Raw genomic sequence first — 23304 nt, 5'->3', positions numbered from 1 at the left:
AGTGAGGTCAGGAGACTGGCTGGCTGGTGCTCGGTGACTATGTCTGGGGACATGGGGGCGCTGACAGTGTCTGCTGCTCTGAAAGTATGCAGACTCAGTGACAACACAGTACGCGATGGGGTCTCCAGGGGTGTGGGGAGGCCCTTGTCTGCACAGAGATTGGGAACCAGGGACTGGAGGGTCTGCTTGTGATGGGGGGGGCACGTGTCCCTGCAGGCCTCTGAGTATCCGAGGGCTGCTGGATGGGAGGTGTGCGAGAGCATGAGCCCCTAAAAGGGGGAGTGCCTGCATGCACACAAACCCATGTGATCTGGTTGGTGGCAGCAGCCGGGGATCCTAATCCCAGGCCCACCTCTGTACCAGCTCACCCTAGGACTTTGGCTGAATCACTTCCCCTTACATGGGAGGAGTGGACAAAATTGTCTGAGTTCTGCAGTCTGATCCCCTGAAGTGGCGGGGGGAGGTGGGATGCAGCCCCACTAGAGAGGGGCCTTATCCCCCCACCCCTGCAGCAGTCTCCCCCAGCAGCCGGGTCCCAGAGGCCAGAGCTCTGTGAGACTTCTTCAACTGCTCGTGAAATGCTGGGGCACACACAGCCCCGGCCTGCTCAGCCCCAGCAAAGAGGTCTGAGTTTGGGGGCAGAATGGCCAGGGATGGGGGTTGGAATTTCAGAGCCACAATCCTGGCCGAGGCTGGATTCAGCTTCCCCAGCACCACATCCAACTCCTAGCAGCGTCCTATGGGCTCCAGGCTAGTTTCCCAGCTACAGGGCATCAGCCCCATGCCAGCCACAGAAGCTGTCCTGGCTCACCATGATCAATACCCTGCACCTCGGGGACTGGGGGAGGTTCCAAACTGTAAGAGGAAAAGCTGAAATCTCTTCCGCACAGCCGTAGGTTGAGGTCAGCATGAAGGGGCAGTATCCTCCAATGGACCCCTTTCTTCAACCATCTTTCCTTCCCTCGTTTCATTTTTATTCTTTTTCGCCAGAAAGAGTTTAATTGAGTCTCCTTAGGGAGATGCAGCTCCATCTAATTCAGCTCTTAATTAACCCAGCACATCCCAAAGAGGCTGCAGAACTACTCGTAAATTAAATATGAAAAGCATTATTTATCTAGGAACAGCCTTCTAACGACTCTGACTCTGACGTTTATGGTTACTAATGAAGATGGATTTGGAGGGAGAGAAGTCAGAGAGGAGTCTACTGCCTGGCAGAGAATGAAGCCCTCGGGCCTCATGAGGGTCTTCCAGGGTATGGAGAGGGTAGTCATCGCATCCAAGGGGGAGTGCCCCCCAGTCCCTGCTTCTCCAGATCTCAGAAAGGAGAATCAGGACAGGCTCAGGTGTCCAGCGGGTTGTTGGACAGGACCCTCTCCCAGCAACTGCCAGACCACTCTCGCTGCCCCGTTTTTCATTCCCAGCCCTCGTTCTGACCTTCGCCACCCTTGACTCGCCACTTAACCGCTCTGCTCCTTGCTGCTCCCTGTCTCCATCCTGTTCCTCCAGACCCCTCAGCGCTGGGCCGTTGCTGGCTAAGGCCACGCCTCCAATACGTGAGGCCCTCCCCTCCCTCCAAATGGCCACAAGTAGCCACATCAGGAGACTCTCATCTTGGCTTTCAAGGAGCAAAAGATGCCTCTTTCTCTATGCACTTGCACAGAGCAAAAGAAGAAGCCAAAAGTCATCTGGAGCCTGGAGGGTCCAAAACAGGAAGCAGTTGTAATCTGATTGGTTACCATTTCTCTGCCATCACCTCGCCAACTCCATCTGTCACTGGAGGGTTTGCCTTGGGAATCATGCCTTACTCATCTTTATAAGCCAAGTCCAGTGCCCGGCATATAAGTACCACGAATGTTTACAGAATTGTTGAATTTGCAAGAGCAGAAGAGGGAAAGGAGGACAAGGAAAGCAGGTGCAACTGAAACCAAGATAAACAGGCAGGAAATGATCATAATTACTCCTGCTTTATTATGGCTTCAGTTCTTCAGGAAAGGCAGCTCTCTGTGAGTTCCCTTCCTTCTCAGGGCCTTCCCTTCTCCCTTGAGAGCCTCCACCCCACACAGCAACCATGGTCCCAGTTCAGCCCAGGAGTAGAAGTTCAACTTCCCTTTCTTGAAAAGCAACAGGAAGAAGGGCTTGAGTTTAAGGTTTGCTCTCTGTCGTGCTGTCTTCAACTTCTCTCCAAACGAGTCTAGGTCTTCTTTTTGACCCTTTTGGCCTCTAGCGAAAGAGGAGTGTCTGTAATTTCTCAACTCTGCCAGGTAACAGACCTCTCTTTACAAGGTTAATCCCTTCAGGCCTTACCCAGATGATCACGTAAATGGCATCTGCTGAGCTGCTCGCTCTGGGCCTGGTGTGGCACTAGACATAGTGAGGGACACCGCACAGGGGCTCTGTCCTCCCAAAGTGTCCAGTTCAGTCAAGGAAGACAAATGAGAAAGAAAAGAAGCATCTCGAAGAGCCCCACAGTTCTCCATGATGTGCGTTCGCCTTCATTGCAATGAGTCAATCAACACAACTTTGTTCAGCTACAGATGCCTTGGGGAGAAGGTAGTAACAGACATGGAGGTTCCAGGGAGATATGCCTAAAGCTCTCCCCACCTTGGCCCGGGACCCTGGACTCCATCATAGGACATACATCTGAGACCCCGGGGCCTCCACCCAGGGGAGGTTCCACTCAAGCAGCCTCTGCCTGCCCTGCAAACCTGGAGGTTCAGCATCCTGGTACTCGGAAATAGCTAGATGAAAACAACCTTTGAGGCTTGAAAGACCTTATAGTACTGTTAGCCGCCAACACAGCAGTAAAATGCCAAGGTGCTGATCATGAGGTTCGTGTTTCCCCACTGAAAGGATAGACAGCACCGAACTCGTGGACATCCAACCTGAGAATTCTTATAAAACCTCAAAGAAAAGCTGACTTCAGGAAAGGCGAGCTTCTGCCTGAGACAACAGATAAGCTGCTGCCTACAGAAGTGGATCACCTCCACCTGAGGCCACAAAACAACATTAATTTTGATTCTGCAGTGTCATTTTCCTTTCCCTTCACCACGAATCTTGTCACCAACTATACTTTGACACTCTCTATTAACCAACTAAAAGATTTCTCCACGTGACCTTTCACCCCCCTGAGGTCTTCCTCCCCTTAAGAAAAAAACAAAACTTTCTGGTGTATTTTTCTCAGCCCACAATTACTGCCAACAATCGATGACAAACACCTAATAACTGTTTCTTTAAATACTTCAGAAGGTAGATTTCCTTCTAAAAGTCCTTACTTAAGTTTCCCTCATATAATTAATCTCAAATTTAATTTTAAAAAAGAGAAAAATGGACCTTGACCCCCATGTCAAAAGTATGCTTCTGTTTAGGTCATTATAACCCTATCAGCAAAACTTAGCCCATCAGAAATGGAAACTAATATTGGAAATATTTTTGCTACAATAGTTTGTTCTCTGTAGAGACACTCCACACTGTTTTGCAGAAACTGGTTAACTCCATTCAGGAAATCTTCTAATCCTGAAAGCAAAAAAAGCAAAAAGCAAAAAAAAAAAAAAAAAGAACTGGCTCACTCCTGCTGGGGTAAACGACATTGCCAACATGGTCTGTGCGCCGCTGTGATACTGCTTTTTATGTGGACGTCAGGTTTATGCCACCTGCCACACTCTAACTTTTCCTCTGTTTTTAGGACAAACTTTAGAGACTTTCAGATGTTTAAAATTACCACCCCTCCAGTGGATCATGTTTCCCTGAAAAGAATGTCCAGAAACTTCCAGAAAGAGGCACACACAGACGACCTGAGAGGGCCGCCAGAGGAGAGAGCAGACTTGCTCGTTGCACCTACTAGGCAAGCTGCAGTTCCCACAGAAGGGACAAGTCAGCCGGCAAAGACGGCCCAGAACTTTCCCCTGACCCTAGTAGATGTCATAAATTACACAGCTTCTGCTCTGGAAGCTAAACCAACCATTTTCATGTAAATATATCAGCCAGAGTTGTCATGGATGATCACGTGGCCCTTAATTTCTTCTTAAATAACCCAAGGGAATCTACACCACAGCAAACCCTTCTGGCGGCACCTGTATAAACGCTACAGGCTCGGGTAGGACAATCTAGAAGTAGACGAAAAGGAAAAGTCACCCGGATCTCTAGAAAAAAAAACAGTGGGATTTGGGACACATTTTCATTGCCTAGATTTGATCATTCTGGCCCTTGTCTTCAGGATCAGTTACAAGGACCAACAACAAGTTTTGTTTCTGGCCACTCCCTACCTTGTGACAGCTGCCTGGTGTACTCGGCTCAGAGTCTTCAAAGCTGCTACGCGACCCTTCTCACAGCAGAAGATTAAGAAACTTACCCTGCACCACAAAGGAGCAGGGGAGACTAGCTCTTATCCAACTACAGACTACACTCTGTAAACAGCCTCCTAATCAACAAAATGTTGGCAATAGTGAAGACCTGAAATTCCCAGGTGAATGCCTTGCTGTCTGACTTTGCCCTTGGCCAAAAGGGAGGACCAGTGAAGACAGAAGCAGCCCCTGACAGGTCCTGACTCGGCTTTCTCGCTTAGCCCTTGGTGTTCTCCAAGCCACAACAATGACCACACACCCTCCTGTTCTGGCTCATATGAATGACTGCTGCTTCTTTACCAGTTGTGGCCTGAATCTCACTCCATTCCTCCTGCCTTCTAGGAAAGACTTATTAAGATACCAGTCATAGAATTAACACCTCTTCCTGACAGCATCCGATCCAGAGCAAAGCCCTACTTCCTTGAATCCTCCTCCCCAAATCACTTAAACAAGCCCAAATCCTAGAAGTCTTTTCTAACACCCTCTCGCTACAACTGCCCATGTTCCCCATGAGGTGTGTTTCTCCTTTGTTGCAATGAGCCAATAAACCAAGTTTGTTCAGCTAGAGGTGTGTTTCTGGTGACCTTTGGCTGGAGGGCTCTGGCACATATATAAGCAACTCGACAAGAGACAGAAGGTGGTACATGCTATGAAATGCAGCTCAGCTCAAAGGGGAAATTGTATCAGTATGGAGAGTCCTGTACATGAAAATAGCATCTTGTAAGCATTTCTGGATATGTTGGGGCAGGAGGAGGTTTTTTTGTCTTTTTTTTTTTTTTTTCCAGAAGTAGACTAGACTGAACTAAATGAGCACAACCCAGACAGCCAGAAAAACATGTCTTGATCAGCAAGATAATTAGGGACCCAGATATGAGGAAGAGGAAGACATTGTCAATGTTGACATTCTTCTACTGGCCACAGAGTGAGAGGGAGCCTAGCGCAGTTCTTGGAAGGAGTTTGTGCAGAGAGCAAGGCCTGGGATCTCCCGGGGGAAGGCTTGGGTCATAGGTGAGAAACACTGTGTTGAACCTAGGGACTCAGAGAGCTCATTAAAAAGCAGGGCTGCCTCCCGCTTTCTCACCGGTCTGACCAGTCTCCTGGTACCTGTCAGCTGGCTAATCTTTACAAAGGACTCGCAGCCCTTCTGCCGTCTCAGTTGCTTTTCTGCCCCTCGCTGCTGCCTAAAGGGAGGACACCCCTTGCCTCACCCCATCCCACCTCCACCTCATACAGGGAGTATCTGGGAAGGAGGCTGGAGGGCTACATGTGTGCAAAGCAGCAACAAGTTTACCACCAAAAGCATGCGGGACCACAGAGGAGAGAGCACATCTGAAAAGAAAGAAAAAAACCATCCTTATGGTGAAAAAACGTTGAACATATTTTGCAGGGGGTATAATGCCCTCCACGTCAAGAGAGCGAATCAAAATCAACCAGACGAGAGCTCTCCTCTCCACAAAGAGACAAACAACTCACTGAACGCACAAGGACACGTGGGCCCTTCACCTAATTAGACTCTTCTGCTGAGCTGTCCCCCGCTAACCTTCCTTCCCAGCTTTCTCTTCACCTTACCAAACACCGAATACCAACACCACGCCAAAGGGTTTTTGCATTTCATTATAAAATGACTGACGCAGGAGCTCTTCTTTTACAAATGAGGAAACGGGGGCCTCACAATATGACGTAGTGGGTGATAACTGAGAATCCAATTCAGGGTCTTTAACCCTGGATCCATTGCTTGTTTGTCTGTTTGTTTGTTTTTTCCAACAGCACGAGCTCAACTCCAGTTTCTAAAATCTGCGTCACCTAGATTGGGACAAGCTTCCCTCCTTGACGTGTTAGAGCAAGGTTGGAACACCCTGGGTAAAACGTAGGTTAAAGCCTAGGTAATCAGTCTACAGAGGGTCCAAGGCCTTTGCTATTAAGAAACATGTCAGAGGCTGCATGCAGCTGACACAGTCCTCGATTATTATAGCCCAGGACCCAGTTGCCTTTTTTCCTTTCCTATAACATGCGTTATGGTTACATAATTACAGTAATCAAGAAACTAAACCATTGGGTGGGCCAGAGCCCTTCTCCAGGGAGTCTGAGGGTTCTGTTCATTTCTGCCTTATAGGCATTTACAATCCTCATAATAAGTCCACCCTGGCCCGGGTTTTTTTTTTTTTTTTCCATGCCACAGCACTGTTTCAGGTTAATAGCCATTGACCACCTCACTTTCAGAATTTACTTTTCAAAGCTCAGTCTGACTCTGGTAGGTTGCTGAGGTATCCCTTCGAAATTTTTGGCTCTTCTGGTTGTAGATAGCTGGGGAGCCATCATGCTTTAGCTCCCAGATATTTTGTCAGGAAGTATCTAACAGACCTCAGTTCGCATTTCTAGATGGTAGTTTCAAAAGCTCAGACTCATAATTTTTGTTGCTACTCCTAATACTAGACAGAGCTAAAGGGTTAGAGGGACTTTCTATTAAAGTCACCTTTTAAAATTGAGTCTGGGACTCATTCTTGGTAGTAGAATCAAGATGGCACCTGCATAGCATTGCAAGGTGAGTGGCTTCTCTAAGTCCTGCTTCCTGTGCCCAGCCTGAACTAGGACTCACATCCACCTAGTAGGATGGGACCTCACTCTTTTTCAGGAACTAGAGAGGAGGCAGCCCTCAGATGCAAAATCACCAGCAGGTAGATTTAACCTTAATTATGTGCCCTGTGTATTTCCAGCAGCCATTTCTCTTCTTACCCTTGGCCGAGGCAGGTCCTTTAACTGAGCCTCAGTTTTCCCCTTCTGTGTAATGAAAGAGGAGTTGGACCACACAATCTTTAGGTTCTCCTCCAGCTCTATGACATTATGACATGGATTAAGTGGGGTGAGATGAGGCACTCAAGAGAGGAAGAGTGGCTGGAGATCCTTTCTATCAGATTGACATCTGCCATTCAGGTCCATCCCGGCCCCCCTTCATACAGCTGCAGGCAAATCAAACTCCCATCACGTCTCACCTAGACTGCATCCCACCGCCCAGTTGAAAGTAGCTTCAGGAGATCCCACTGTCTTCAGAACCTGAGCTATCAGGAAGGAAGACACACCCTTAAGGGTGTGGCCTCTGCCCACCCCTCTGAGCTCGCAGTTTGCTGTGCTCCCTTAGATGACATGCTCCAGGATTTGCTGCTCTCTTTCTGATTCCCGTTCTCCCCCGCTCCTCTCCCTCTCCCCTCCCCCTTTCTCAGGCCACTGAGTATTCCATTCAATCAACAAGAATCCCCAAGCCTGCTACTCCACCTAATTAACCCCCCTGCATTCTTCAAGATGGGCTCTGCCCTCACATCCCCTCCCTGTGAAACTTCCATCAGCACCACAGCACCATGGCCTCCTGCACCACTCCCATCCATCCGGTGCACCCCTAGCAGAACATTCGGGAATCACACTACTTTGTCATTCTCAGTCTCTGTGTCTGTCTCTAGATGAGACGTACTCCTTGAACACGAGGAAACGGTTTTTTCTCCGAGCACTCTGCCTGGCACTCCATACAGACTCCGTACACGTTTGTTGAAGCAATGAATAAGAAATGAATCAATTGGCCGCCAACTTAATTGGAAAACGTGAAGAGACAGTTAAAGATTACAGAGTAGAAAGGTGCCGAACCAACGAGGCAGACAGTGTTTTCGAAGTTCACGGTCAGGCTCTGTGAACCAAAACAAACAGGTTGTTTTGGTTTTGCTTTTGTCAGGAATTGAAAGCGTTTTGGTTTATGTGGCGAGGGTGTGGGGGCTTCATCATAAAAGCAGTGCTTCAAGATTAATCTGGAAGTGGTGTCCACCACAGATTTGAAGAGGAAATCCAGACAGCGGCTGGAAGGTTAGTTATTGCGCCAACCCATGTCCCAGGTAAGAAAAAAGTCATTTTTTTCGCTTACGAGGGAGTCTCAGGCACTCCAGTCCCCACCCCAGCCTCACCCCACCTTGACCTTCCATCTTCCCATCATCTCCTCGGCTTGTCTCCCTGTCAAGGCTCCAAGCAAGAGCCGGTCCAAGACGGGGAACCAGTCCTCACTCAAAGCTGGCATGTCTGAAGTAAAATCGGCAAGTGCTTTCTTTTCTTTTCTTTTTCTTCTGTAGGCCCCTGATTAGGAGACGAGGTTCCTGGAAGAAACTTCATCCCACCTTTCCCCCAACCCCCAAGCCATTAGCCAGAGCCCCTCACGACCAAAGCACATCTCCAAGCTTACACGTGGGGCCCCATCCCCTTTGGGAAGAATGAAATGGGCCCAAGCTTCCCTCTTAGGACTACGTTCTGTTCAAATGTTCTCCGTTGAAGAAACTAAGCCCCGTAGAGGTCAGATGTCTTGCCCAAGGTCACACAGTTAGTTAGCTGCCGAGACCAGACTTCAAACCGCAGTCTTCTGACTATGAGGGCTCTTTGTCTGTACTCGACCTGGGACTGGAGGAAGAGCTGATTCCGCTGCTTGCTGCAGGGAGTACCCCATGCCCTGGCTCCTGCCCGTGTTGCCACAGTGACCGCTACCAAGTTCACCTGCCTCCAGGGATGGTAGGAGCTGAGCGCTTGTTTTCTTTGACCCCTGCTGTCCTCATGAAGTCCTAACTGACAGAGCAGAGCTCTTCTGGAAGGTGAACAGGAGGCTCAGGACAAAGAGAAGAATGTCATGGCCCCCTCCCCAGGTGCCCGCATGGCTGGCTAGGACCCTGGTAAGGAAGGAGCGATCCGCCCAGGCTGTTTCTCACGGGCTCTCACTCTCCATCCCTGATGCATATGCCACTCACAGACTGTTGATTCCCAGGGGGGTGGTGGGGGTGGGGGGGCGGTGAATAACGAGCTGTGAATTTTCTAGAGTTCCTAGCATGTTACTGAGGATAAATTCAGGTGAGGGGCAGAGGGGTTGACGTCCCAGGCAGAGTCGAAAGCTGCTCTCTGCCTCAGAGGCACAAGCAGCCATGGGAGCCTCACCTGTTCCGGGCTGCCTGTTCTCTTTGCCACCAATAAAAAAGGACGGCCAAGATCTCTTTCCAAGTTCTATTAATAAAGCCATTCAGCAAAGGCCTGGCGGCACTCGTGCTATACCAGATGCTATGGGAGGTTCAAAGAAGTCCAACACCTCTTCAATCCCCCCTCCTCCATTCCAGCTACATCCCCTACACACTAGTATACGGGCATTTAAGATCATTTCCCAAAGTTGTCCTCAGCCCTCCCAGCATGGCCCATCCTCCACGATAATAATAAAAACTTAAAATTTAAAAATTGAAAAAACCTCTTCACACTTGATCTTTCTTATGTACAAGATGAAGGTCCCCAAAGCACTTTTAATCATATCCCTACTGAAATTCCTTGAGTGATTTCTCCTGAGTGGGTTTGAAGTCTGGTCTTGCTGCTAACTAGCTGTGTGACCTTAGCCAAGTCCCTGGACCCCCCGGGGGCTTAGCTCAACCTCTCTGGGCCTTCTGTAGAAAAAAGTCTAAAATCCGCAGCATGGCAGCCCAGGCCTTCCCAGAACCGGTGCCACCACCGTCTCCAGGCTGCTCTCCTGCCGCTATCTGCCCTGAGCCCACAGTTGCTGTCTGTCCATCTCTTACAGAACTTGTCCCATTCTGAGTCTCATTCGAGTTATTTGGTTCTGGTTTGTCTCCCAGCTTATCTCCAAACTCCCTGGGGGCAGAGAATCTCTGTAGCTTCCAGAGGGCCCAGCACAAGGCGTGAAACACGGTAAGTAACTGTCAAGTCGTCAATGAGATGTTGAACAAATACCCCTCATTCCTTCCAGGAAGCCCCCTGCTGCCCTCCCCAAAAAGGTCTGACTGCAGATTCCAGAGTCAAGCTTCTCCAATGCGGTCCATGGACAACTGACAGCAGAAATACCCAGCAAGCTTGTCGTTAAAGATGCATGTTCCCAGGCTCCACCCCACACCTATGCAATCAGAACCTCTGGGGAAGGCTCACCCCAGGGAGCCCCCCTCCGCAGACTCTACAGCGGGGCCCTCGTGCAAGAAGGGTGTTACACGTGCTCCCCGAAGCAGCCTGGGATGGAGATGGGGTGAAAGGGGTGGGGACTGTGATTCTGCGCCTGCTAACTGAGAACTCATCTCCGTCTCCCACGATCCAAGTCATGAAGACAGAGGCACCGCCTCCCTGCCCCATTCTGCTCCCCTCCACCACCTGGCGTTTCTCCTCTTTTTGCCTCCCTCCTCCTTCCCCATCAGCCCAGCAGGGCTGGAGGCTGCACTTGCCTTCAGCCAGCCTATCCCTTCCTCCCCAAGGCCTCCTATCTCTTCTTCCACTGGATTTAAATTTCTTCTCCAACCCCACCCCCCAGACAAAGGAGTAACTCTCTTCCTCCTCTTTGCCCTACCCACCAGCATGCTAATGGGTTTTATAAAACCAACGTGAGCAGCATTTCCAGCCGTGCGCTTTATATCATACCTAATTAAACCTCTGCTGGTTACCCAGGCGGCCTCCCCTCCGTCGCGAGGCTTCAGACCGGCAGGGCCCCATGATACCTCTGATGCCAAGTGTCTGTGGTCGTGCGGGCACCATCACAGGACTGGGACACAAGGGCCCAGGCCAGTACAAGAACTGGGGCTGACTGGGCACATCTGGGGAAGCCACGTCCCCCATCTTAGCCTCTGAAGAACAAAGGATTTGGACCAGACCATCTCTGGGAACCCTTTGGATCTAAGGCTCTAGGACTAGAGTACTTTAATACTCTAAGACATATTAATCCTGGGCAGAGGGCTGCAGGGTGAGGGGCAAGGTCCCCAAAGCCCAGAGAAGTCCTCTTGATGGTGCCTATCAAGTCTCAGCTTCACATTTTAGCAGCTGCTACCCCGGGGAGAGGCCATAGGGCTGGAACAACCTGAGGGTATTTGCCACAAGAAGCGAGTACTCAGCCAGAGTGGGGAAATCATAGCAAACGTTCACGCAGCCTTTACTCAGAGGCAGGCAGCATTCTGAGCACTTTACATGCATTAACTCATTTAATCTCCACAACACAGCCAAGAGGTAGGCACTATTATTATCCCCATTTTACAGATGAGGTACAGGTAGGGGAAACAGTTTGCACAAGGTCACAGAGTTGGTGGTGGCAGAGCTTGGATTTGAACCCAGGGCGAGTCTCTGAATCCATGCTCTCAACCCCAGCCGTTCAACTCCGTCACCTTCTCACACTCTCGGAGAAGATTCACCCCATCCTGCTACCCCATCACAGGGTAGTGGAGACATCACCTCCATGGGAGGCATCATCACGAGTGTCATGTCTTTGAGGTCGAGAATCAGATGGCCTTCCTTTGATGAGACCAAATGTTGACATATTTCGACAATGGATACCATAGGGCCTAAGCCCTTGGCAATATTGTCCAGAAAAAAGCCCTTTGGTGTTCTCACCTTTCTTCACTCCCTCTTTCTTCCCGGGACCCTCTTCTCACCTCCGCACTACCACCCCTATCCCCAGCCCACCTGCACTGGGAGTGAAGAGCACAGGACTTCAGAGACAAAAGACCTGAGTTTGAGCCCCATTCGGTCACCTACTATGACCTCAGATCTCCTAGCCTCTTGGCTCAAGAGGCAATACAGTCGAATGACAGGCGTGTGGGCTGGAGAAAGCCACCCGCGATCACCTGTGCGTCTCTGTCACACACTTTCAAGGAAGTAGGCTTCCCTACTCGTGAAGCGGGGCTTTGCTGGGCTGGCAGGAGGGTAATGCACGGAACCTAGCTCTGGGGTAGGCACATGATTGAGTGCCGGGCCATGCCAGGGGTGCTCACGCAAGCATGGCCTCACTTCACACCATGGATGAAGCAACCTCCTCTCCGAGGTGGGACTTGGTGCCCAAAGTCAAAGGGGGCTCAGCCTGAGAAAGAGCTTCGTGGGCAGCCCTCGGGCGGCCAGGGGCCAGCTGCCAGCTGCCGGGATTCCTCACTAAGGCCTAAATCATTCTCCACGTTTTTCTGTCACCTTCCTCCCTCGCCCTTGTGATGCCAACTCACCAGTACACGCCTGTATTATGGGAAGGCACCTCTTCAGATATGCTGCCAGCAACAACCTGGGACACAGTCTCCAGAAAACCACGGACCCTCCCCTCCGCCAGCACCGTGCGCGTCCTACCTCTTACCTGTGTCCGCACACCTGGAAGGCCTGTTCTCATATCTCTTCAACTCAAACCCCTGCTCCTCCTTTGAGGCCCTACTGGAACCCCGCTGCTGTCTCATGGGAAGAAACCCCCCAGGTCGGAGAGAACCACCTGCTCCTGTACACGCCATGATTATCTTACGGTTCTATCCTAGGAATCTGGGGGCGTGCCTGTGACCTATTGGATTTTCTGCTTCTTTAAGAGAAACCATGCCATGCACTTGCCCTAAACCTGCTCATAATCCAGTTTGGGATCTGGACACATAGTAATCACTCAATACACGCTTGACAAATGAATGGGGAGGAACAAAAGGACAAGCACACTGACAGGCTGCGTCAGACAACACAGAAATAGCAAACAGCAAAGATTTACTTCCCTGGTGAACTTGGCCTGGGGTGTTTCTCTGCACCAAGGACTCCCGGACCCTTTCACAGTCACCCGAGCAGTACCTTACCATCGTGCCTTTTAGATATGGACCACAAGCCTCTTGCTAAAAATGTGTGTCTCCCTCCCCAGTGGAGAGCGGGCCCTTCCCTGTTGACTTGTAACCAGAATCTGCTAGAGGCAAGTGTGGGGCTTTGCTCCTTGGGAAGATTGGGAAAGAGCCTCCCATTACAGCATGGGATGGGGTGAAGAATGTGCCCTTTGCCTAGCTGTGGTCCATCTTTTCAGCCAGAGACAAGAGGTTTTTGCTTTTGTTTTGTTTTTTGTTTTTCGCGTTACGCGGGCCTCTCACTGTTGTGGCCTCTCCCCTTGCGGAGCACAGGCTCCGGACACGCAGGCTCAGCGGCCATGGCTCACGGGCCCAGCCGCTCCGCGGTGTGTGGGATCTTCCCAGACCGGGGCACAAACCCGTGTCCCCTGCATCGGCAGGCGGACTCTCAACCACTGCGCCACCAGGGAAGCCCCAGAGACGAGAGTTTTGTACCTGGCTGGATCCTGGGTGATTGATAGAACATATTAACCAATCCGCACTTAACAGAATGTGGCCAAAGAAAGACACCTCACCCAAAAGTCAGACAGGTGGCCTCCTCGCTATATTGGCTTTTGGTTTTGTTGGGTTGGGATACATTTGGGTTTTGGGGGGAGAAATAGTTGGTGCCGTAAAGACCCCCTCTCAAAAGTTTTTCCCTGGCTCCTTGCTAAAGGAAGGACAGGCCCAGGAAAGCACTAGATACCTCAGATAAAAAAGGGTAGCTGAAGTGCAATTTTGTCCAGAGCTAGCCTTGCAGGTGGGTCTCTGGATTAATGCCTACTCTCAGTTAGGTAGAAAACACTTCCCAGGCAGAAGCAAATGGAGGGAATAATTATCCAAAACACAGACAAAGAATTATGCACTGAGAAACTCATTACAGTATAATTTACATTGATGAAAAACTGTAAAAATGTAATAACAGTCTGATGAAAGTCGCATGGTCAAATAATAGTGGCAACGCCTTAGGCTAGATTATTATTGATAATCTGTTTGAAGAGTCTTTAATGGCATAGGGAAATGCAGATGCTGTAAAGAGAGAAAGCTTGACATACCACTATATACGAAGTATATACAGGCTTAACTGGGTAAAGCACCAGATCAGGAAAAAAAAACCAGACCAGAGTGCTATGTTATCTCCATGCAGTGAGGTTCTGAGTTTATTCCCTTGTGTATTTTTCTGTGTGCAGTTTCCCGAGTTTCCTATAATGAGCATATATTCCTTTTGAAATGTGGGAATCATATAAAAAAGAAGCAAAGGAGAAAAGTAGGGAGGAGAAGGAAAGTATGGGAAGAGAAGAAGGAAGCCGAGCAGAGGACCCATGATAAGGAAGAACGAGGGCATCTTCACGGCCCCCCTGAGATGGGGGACTAGACTGCTGCTTCGGGGGCAGGGGACATGATGAATCACAGCGGGAGGGAGAGGGCAGCCTAGGACCTAGTCCTAAGTCTAGAGCGGAGGCGAAGGAAGGGGCAACAGGGGGAGATTTGGGCCTCCACTTTGTGGGCCACCGCCTTTGTGCCCCAGCATCTCTTCTTTGTCACGTACTAGGGTGAGAATGCCATCTGTCTCCTGGAGCCAGTTCCCATCTGAGCAGAGCAGGTCCCTGAGAAGAAGCCCTGATTCTTCACACACACACGCACACGCACACACGCACGCACGCACGCGCTCGTCCCACATCTCGCAGCCCTGTCGGCTCATTCTTAGTCCCCCTCCACCCCCAATCCCTGGCCTCAGGCCCAGCTGCCCATAATAACTGGAATATTCCTCCTCCCAAGTCTCCCCCTGCAGGTCCTTCTCTCTTTTTTTTCCCCCTTTTCTCCAGGGTCTGGTTTCTTTTCTTCTTTTTTTTTTTTCCTTACCCTGGGGCAGCTTCCAGCTACCCCTCTCTTTCCAGCTCCTTCTTCTAGTTCCCAGAGGGCCAGCCCAGGTCTAGTGGATCAGCTATCTTTCAGCACCACCTACTGCCCATTCTGGCCTCCACCATTGTCCCGTTTCAATTTCTAGAGTCCTCGGGGCCTGGCCGCTTATCACGCTGTATCCATTCAGCTCCTGTCTTTGGAAAGTAGGAACGGAAGCGTCAGAGCATGCACACTTCGCCTTTCTCTCCAGCCTCCTTCTATAAAACCAGAACACGTTAGAGCTGGAAGACACCTCCAGGCCAGCCCCCGGCTCCTACCCCTACCCCCATTCCTGCTCCCCCAAGACCCTGGGGCAAAGACAGCAACCACAGGCCTTCTCTGGCTCCCACAGAAACCAGCCTGCTTCTCTGCACAAGATCTGAGGTCCAGGGTGCACTGGGGAGGGAGCAATTGTAATTCAGAATACCTGCACATCAGCACCCCAGGGAGGCTGTAAACTCTCTGGGGGCAGAAGCCCATTTCTCACCAACCTTGGTGCTCTCATGGGGCCTAGCATAGGCCAGAGGGACTGCCCAGGAATTCTGACCAACCCTTGCTCCATCTTCACTGGGGTTTTCTGAGCATAGCAGCTGCCACACTGCCAGGCACTGTGTTGCAATTCTGCAGAAGTGCCACACACCGTGATTAATACCCTATCTGCTAGCAAGTAGTTATAATTAGTGCAGAATAGGAAATCAGGCATTATTAGGAGGAATTAGCTATCTGTTTTCATTTCCTGCTCTGCTCCCCTGCCCCACCTCCCGCATCACCCAGTTCCAGCCAGGTCATAGGTGGAGGAGAGGAAGAGCTCGGCCACAACTTCCTTCCTTCCATCCATGTGTGGTAACGCCTATGTGCCAGGCTTGAATTAGGTGGTAGAAAGACGAGGATCGCCACAGTTCCTGTTCTCAGGGAGCTTCTAATCCAGTGGGAAGCGCGCTTCTCAGGCTGTTGCAGGGGTGGGAATAAACAGAAGCTACAGCGGCAGTCCAGGAGAGGAAGTGCTTCCAGAGTCAGGGAAGGCTTCCAGAGGATGTAGCATTTGAGCCGGACCTGGAAGGACGGACAGCAGTGTTCAAGGTAACAACCGGGGAGAAGGCATTCCAGAAGCAGCTCCCGCATACAAGAGAAATGGCCAAAGAGCAAATGGTGTAAAAAGGGGAACAAGCAGTGAGAGGGCTGAGCAGGGAGCCAGAGCAGACAAGGCTGTTGGCTGTTATCCCCCAGGGACACGTATGGGGACGGGGGGCAAGGGGGACGAAAAAGAAGGTTAAGTAAGGCCCTGAGCTGAGTAAGACTCCAGGCCAGCCTCAGGAGGTGAGCCCCAGTAGCAGAGGTCTTGGGATCAGGAAAGATGAAGACAAGTCCAAGAGCATTGTCTTGGGGGGAGGGGTGTGCTAAGACACCCAGGCCGGAAGTGGCAGCCGGCACAGCACTGATTTCTCCTGTTACACTCCCTTCCCTGGAGGCTTGAGGGCACCCACCAGGGTTCTCTCCAAGGGAGCAATGGTTGGGGATATTTCTCTCGAGGGCAAGAAGAAAAGTAGAGTCAGAAATGCTGGAGGGTCGTAATTACACTGTGAATTCCAGGAGAGCAGAGGCGGCAGACTCAGGATCACTCGACAGATATTTAATGATCAGGTGGTGACTGCTTGAATAAACAAATTCTGGCAGCAATGTGGAGAATGGTTTGCAGCAGATGGAGACTAGAGGAAGGAAGATCACCAAGGAAGCTATTGCAATACACCCGGTGGCGGATGAGTCAAAAGTGACGAGGCTCAAGTGGGGATCCCTGGCCCCGAATAGGGAGAGGATGCCTGGATGATCTCTGGGGAGGACAGGATTTGGGAAAGGATCTGAAGAAAGGATGAGCAGACAAGTCCCGCAAAAACGGATCAATCAGCCCCCAGATGTCCAGATTCCTCGTCCCCTGCTGCTTTGTCTCATGAAAGTACGAACAGGAGAATTGCTCCCCCCAGGGCCTCCACAAATGCATTCTCCTTCTGGGGGAGAACACAGCCTCGAAGTCTCTAACCCTAATTACAGGAGGTTAAAGTAGGAGCGTCATCCAGCAGGCTAGCTTCAGGCAGCTGGACTCAAATGGAGAAGCAGCATCCTGAAAACAAGGAGGTGTGGGAGGCGCCTAGGAGACAGCAGCGGGGCCCGAAAACTCACGCTTGACGGGGCAGATGTCCCTCAAGCCTGTAGGCATAACATCTAGTTGCAGTAGCTGCTGTGGGAGACTCCAATGTCTCGGAAGCCAGAAGAGGTCAGGCCTGCCCTACCTGACCAATCTCTCCGGATCCAAGCAGCCTCCTCCCAGCTTGGAGGACCATCATAGCCCCAGGGACTCAGGACTGTGAGGTCCTCCTCATTGCTGACGTCTTCCCCTTCGGATTGGATGCAAGCCCTGCCTCTAAGGATTCCTGATGCCGAGACCCCATGGAATTCCCACCCCAGGACATCCAGCCTTCAGCACAGGCCTTGGAGTCAGTTGTGGTCTCTCGTAACTAGTCTTCCTCCAGTCTCAGCAGCTACTTAGTCCATTTGAGTGAAGCTTGATGTACTCACAGCTCCAGTACTCAGCATCCGGGACCTTATTTCACCAGAAATAAGGTGAAATAAATCAGATGTCTAGTTCTAACCCATCAAGCTAAGTATTATCCCCATTTTTCGAATGAAGAAGCAGGCTCAGAGAAGTGAAATGACTCTGTCCAGTAGCGCACAGTGGCACTCAGGGCTCAAACCCAGATCTCATTAACGCCAACATCGACACCAGATGCTTCTGTCCGGTCCTGTCTACCTTAGTTGAAACATAAGGAGCAACGATAGCACATATTCTACTCTGGATGAAAACTATATGGTCAATCTGGAATCGGGCCACCAAAAAGAAAATTAACTCTTTTTTGAGTAGCTACCACATGCCAAAATGTTGAGCTAGCCATTCAGTACACTTTGTTTCATTGTGAATTTCTCTGTCCAACCTCTGAGTTCAGCCCATTTTGGACCCAGATCCCTCCTCCTCCTTTCATCTCCTCCAGAGTCATGAAAGTCTGTTTTCTCAGATCCGCTCTGTTCCTCCAACCAGACCAACCTGGAGCCATCCCTGAGGACCACCTCCCCACCCGCACTTCCGACTGCACCTCCAGCCACGAAGAACAAAGTGCATCGGCCCCCTCAGCGGCATCTGCTCCAGGCCCAAGCTGAGCTACACAGCGAAGCCCAGCCGGACACTGATCTCCTCTTACAGTGGTATTCCTGCAAGAGATCCTGGTTTGTTCTCCTGTCTGTAATTCTCTCTTACAAATTAACTCTATTACCCTGGCGATGGAGAGAAAGACCATCACCCAATGGCATGAGTCAGACTGAAATCAGAAATGCACAAACCCGAAAGAAAGAGAAATTTATAAAGGGAGTGACCAAAAGAAAGAAGGCAAGAGGGTTAACTGGTCCAGAATTCTCCCCAAACCCCTATCCTCCAGACCCCTTCCCCAGGACCTGCTGAGCCAACCGACTACAAAACAACCTTTCCTGAAGAAAGCTGGCTCCCAACTAAAAACCCCAAGCAAGTCAGCTCCTTTGGAGAATGAATGACTTGGCTTGGCAGCCAGAAAGAGGCACCACCCCCAAAATGCTGCTGTGTAAATTGGAGCAGCTCATGTGGGTCAAGTGAGCCTTGAATTCCTCATTCATACACTCAAAATAATAAGCTTAGCCCTGCCTACTTTACAGGATTATTCTGAGGATCCAGTGAGATCTTGGATACAAACATCCTTTGGATATTGGGAGAGGAAGATGGGAAGGCGGAAAGCAGTAGGATATAGAAATCATTAGGGGATATATTTGAGGTCAAGCAAGGCCACGTGGTGCCCCTCCAATCTGGCCAGGTAGTATTCATTCTGAAAATGCATAGGGTACTGGCTGTACCTTAGGGCAGAAGCGCCAGTGTGGGGAAGTGGAGTTCCAAATTGCATGGTTGGGTTACATGCAAACAAGGCTAACCCACTCCTCAACACGACTAGAAGAATAAGTAGTAGGACTTGAAGGAGCATGAGCTCTGAAGACAGAAAGACGTAGAGTCCTAGCTAGGTCGCCTACTTAGCTTTTTGACTTCTCTGAGCCTCTGTTTCCTCGTGTGCACAATGGGGATAAGACACCTAAGTTATAGGGCTGTTGCAAATTTGTAAGGATTGTGTTAAATAACTTCTGTAAAGCCCCTGGCATAAATGGTAGTTGTTTGTATTATTAATAATAATAATCCCCGCTTTGCTACCGCCTCATCCCTAAGGGTGAGGAGGCAGCACTGAATGGCTAATAATAAGGAATTCACAGTCCACCTTACAGCAGGCAGCCCGCGGGCCCTGACGAGCTCACTAAGCATGAAATGGAGCAAGAATATTTATATGTCTACTTGAATGCTAATGAGTAATGAGGCTCTAACTGGGAAAGAAGGGATATCTGTGGGGTTCTCATACTGGGGGTGGGGGTGAAGGGTCAGAAAAGCAGGTGGAGAGAGGAAGGGCAGATGCCGGGAGGCTAATGCTCAGACCCAAAAAGCCAAAGGCTTCTTTCCTTTTCTTTTTTTTAAAATTTATTTTATTTATTTATTTTGGGCTGCATTGGGTCTTCGTTGCTGCGCTCGGGCTTCCTCTAGTTGCAGCAAGAGGGGGCTACTCTGCATTGCAGTGCACGGGCTTCTCATTGCGGTGGCTTCTCTTATCGCACAGCACGGGCTCTAGGCACGCGGGCTTCAGTAGTTGTGTCACGCGGGCTCAGTAGTTGTGGCTCACGGGCTCTAGAGCACAGGCTCGGTAATTGTGGTGCACGGGCTTAGTTGCCCCGCGGCATGTGGGATCTTCCCGGACCAGGGCTCGAACCCGTGTCCGCTGCACTGGCAGGAGGAATCTTACCACTGCGCCACCAGGGAAGCCCCAAGCCAAAGGCTTCTATCTGGTAGTGTCCAGACCAGCAAGCTCCATGAGCCCACTGAGCACGCCTTTCCAGCCCAGGACGAAATGCCCAACAAACGCAAGGTTGGCCATTTCCAAAACTGGAAACTGGAAATCCTGGGTTTCCAGTTTTGGAAGGGTGAGAAGAGTTGGCTTCAGTAATCCTAAGAGACGGTCACCATGATCTGGGGCATCCATCCCAACGGGACAGCTAGGAAGTAGCAGCGATAACCTCAACAGAGAACTGGCTTTAGGGATCCCTGGAAGAGAGTTTCAAGGCAGAACTTGACAATGAAAGAAAGCGAAGAAGGAAGAGGGAAAATGCTGGTATGGATTGACTCACGGTTTTAGCAGATAGGAAAGCCTGAAGAAAGAGGGATAGTAAAAGGGAACATGCGGTAATGTCAGAGCAGAGGGTAGATGTATTCCTGATTGTGTACATAAAGGCAGACAGGAAAGCAAGGGAAATAACCAGCTTTATGCTGGTCACTCTACAAGGATAGTTATAGGTATTATCTCATCTAATCCTCACACCATCCTTGTCAGGGCAGTAACTTTTATCCCCATCTCACCTTTTCACAGCTGAGGATCCTGAGATTTGAGGCATTGCCTAATTTATTAACTTTTCTTTTTGATTCTCTAACTTTTAAACAAAGCAACAACAACGTATGTTTTGATATTTAGATATCCTGACACATGGTAAAGAAAACTTCCATGGCTATATGATCCAATGTAACGGTTTTTGCCTGCTATTCCAAATACTGGTAGTGACGTCTCCACTACCCTGTGATGGGGTAGCAGGATGGGGTGAATCTTCTCCGAGAGTGTGAGAAGGTGACGGAGTTGAACGGCTGGGGTTGAGAGCATGGATTCAGAGACTCGCCCTGGGTTCAAATCCAAGCTCTGCCACCACCAACTCGGTGACCTTCTCTTTTATCTATGAATTTCCCACTTCTTATTTGTTAAAAAGACATATTCTTATCAAAATGCTTAAATGCAAAAGCAGACATCACATAACGCTTTTTCTCAAAACTACACAAGCACGTGTTTTTAAAGGAAAAACGCCTAAGTTACAAAATTCAGTACCTTTCTCAAGGCCCCTAGACTTTTCATCAGCTCACTCTGAATTTTCATCTGGAGACAGAACCAGGCGCCACTGCCTTCACTTTGACCTTCACAGAGCCACATGCCTCCTCCTCCAAACTCCTTCCCTCTCAGTGGCAGTCATTCTCTCTCTCTCTCTCTCTGCCACCAACCGTTTAGTTCCCCCTGCTGAGGCTGCTCAAGTCAATCAGAGGGAAAGCCTTAGTTTGCCCTTAAACCTCCCTAATTTCAGAGGGCCTGCATTCTTTCCCCTCACACAGCAGAAGACAGCAACAAGGGTATAGAACAGTCTGTACACGACCCTCCAATCACAAAGGCTCATCTGCCAAGTTGCCTCTATTTGGCTATTTAGAGAGAATCCCTCTCCTGACTCACTATTTGCCTGTGTCACGGAGATATACCAGGCAGTGCCTCCCCGACCCAAATTAACCTCCACGCACTCAAATGTTATCCCAGGAAGACAGACTTTAATACCTCCATGTCCAAAACATTTTCCTGGATCTTCCCACTGAAGACCCTCTCTTCCTCTGAATGACTGTGCAGTAACAGAAGCTCTTAGCACTTTTGCCTTGCAGTGCAGTCAGCACTTGTCTTTCTTTATTCTCAGACTATAAGCTCCTTGAGGGCAGGACCCAAATCTACTCTGGAGGAACTTCAGCAGCCCTCTGCAGGTTCAGTCTTAAAAGGACCAGCCTTACATTTTTTTTCAGATCTCCCATATTCAAGGCTGAGCATCCCCCTAAGAGGGGCCCTTCCCTGGGAGTGAACCCCATGAAGATAAGGATTTGGGGTCTTATTCACAGATCTCCCCAGCAGCTGGAAGAACCCCTCCTTCAGAGTGGGTTCACAGCAACTAGGTGTTTCACAAGTAATGCCTCTAGGTTGGATTTTCCTAGGATAATTCATTACCCTCAGCTTCTTCTGTATCAGTGCTTATCCTCCAGGATCTCAGCTGCCCCATTGACTAGGATGAGGTTTCTGATAAGAAGGCTTTTCTCACTGACTAGAATAGCCAGCCCCTTTTTATCTGCTCTTCGACTTCTTTATTTAGAACTAGAGGTGACGTTATTTGCATGAAATACGTGTCTACTTCTCTGATAGCCTGTTACTACCAGCAACGATGCCATCAGACATGGGGGATACACAGATTTCTTTAGAACGATTTTATTAAAGGTTCTAGATCCCTTATGTGAGATAACATGTGAAAACATTGCTTAACACATAAAGGACACTTGGTAAATGCTTGCTCTCCTTCCTTCCTCCTACAGAACACGTAAAATAAAATTTAAACAAAGTTTTCCATGGCGATTTAAGTTCTTTCCCATCTGTGCACGTGCAGGGATGTCTGAATGTAGAGGGCTTCCTGTGAAGGTGAGGCTACACATACGAACACACATGGGTAAAGTGACGTGTGTAAGTGAAGAAGTCGCCATTGCTGAGGTGAAATTATAGGTTCTCAAAGAAGTTTTGCTCTGAAGTAAGACAGACAGGAGGTTATTCCAGTAGAGAGTAATCTCCAGTAGAGATTATTCGTCTAATGTGTGAAGTCAGGAGCCACCCCAAAGAGCCACGAAGCTCTTAGCACTTTTGCCTGAAGTAAGACAGACAGGAGGTTATTCCAGTAGAGAGTAATCTCCAGTAGAGATTATTCGTCTAATGTGTGAAGTCAGGAGCCACCCCAAAGAGCCACGAACAAGTTATGTTGCCCAGTAAACATGCAGCACCAGTCAGTATCATTCATTTGTGCTACCAAGACATCGTAAGCCCTATGATCTTTACAGCAACACTGATGATATTGATTTTTAACTTTTTCCCCTATATTCTTCACCTCCTATCAAACCAGACCCCAAAACAGACTCTAAACGATGCTTAATTTCTGCATCCTTAGACTGCTATGATATGATTAACAGGAAAATACCGTTAAAAGCATCAGAGCAAAAAGTAAAACTCCAGGGAGGCTATTCACAACTTTGCATGTTCAGCAGGTGAGTGGGGGTCAGGTCTTAGCTAGCCTCTTCAGTTAATGAGTGTGAGTTAATTCCACCTGAGAAGTAGCAATGGCGGTCACCTTAAGACTTTGTTACTGAGAAAATATGGATATGGTGTAACCATGAGTTGTGAAGGGAGCGGACAACAGGACGGCTACAAAGGCATTGTTTGCACGTGCATCGCCATTGCAATCAACAGTCACTCACCCAACATGCTCAGATATTCAGTGCATTCAACCAGCTATTGTCTGAGCACTTACTATGTGCCAGATGCTGGGATACAATGGAATATATGAAAGACAATGTTCCTGCTCTCACAGAGCCTACATGTCAGTGGGGAAACGGACAGTAATCAAGAGAATAAATAAGATAATTTCAGATAGTGACGTGTGCTTTGAAGACAACATGGGAGACCGTGGCACAG

Source organism: Neophocaena asiaeorientalis, unplaced genomic scaffold (assembly GCF_003031525.2).
Source record: "Neophocaena asiaeorientalis asiaeorientalis breed wild unplaced genomic scaffold, Neophocaena_asiaeorientalis_V1.1 scaffold43, whole genome shotgun sequence".
Lineage (NCBI taxonomy): Eukaryota > Metazoa > Chordata > Mammalia > Artiodactyla > Phocoenidae > Neophocaena > Neophocaena asiaeorientalis.
This window is presented reverse-complemented; position numbering follows the sequence as displayed.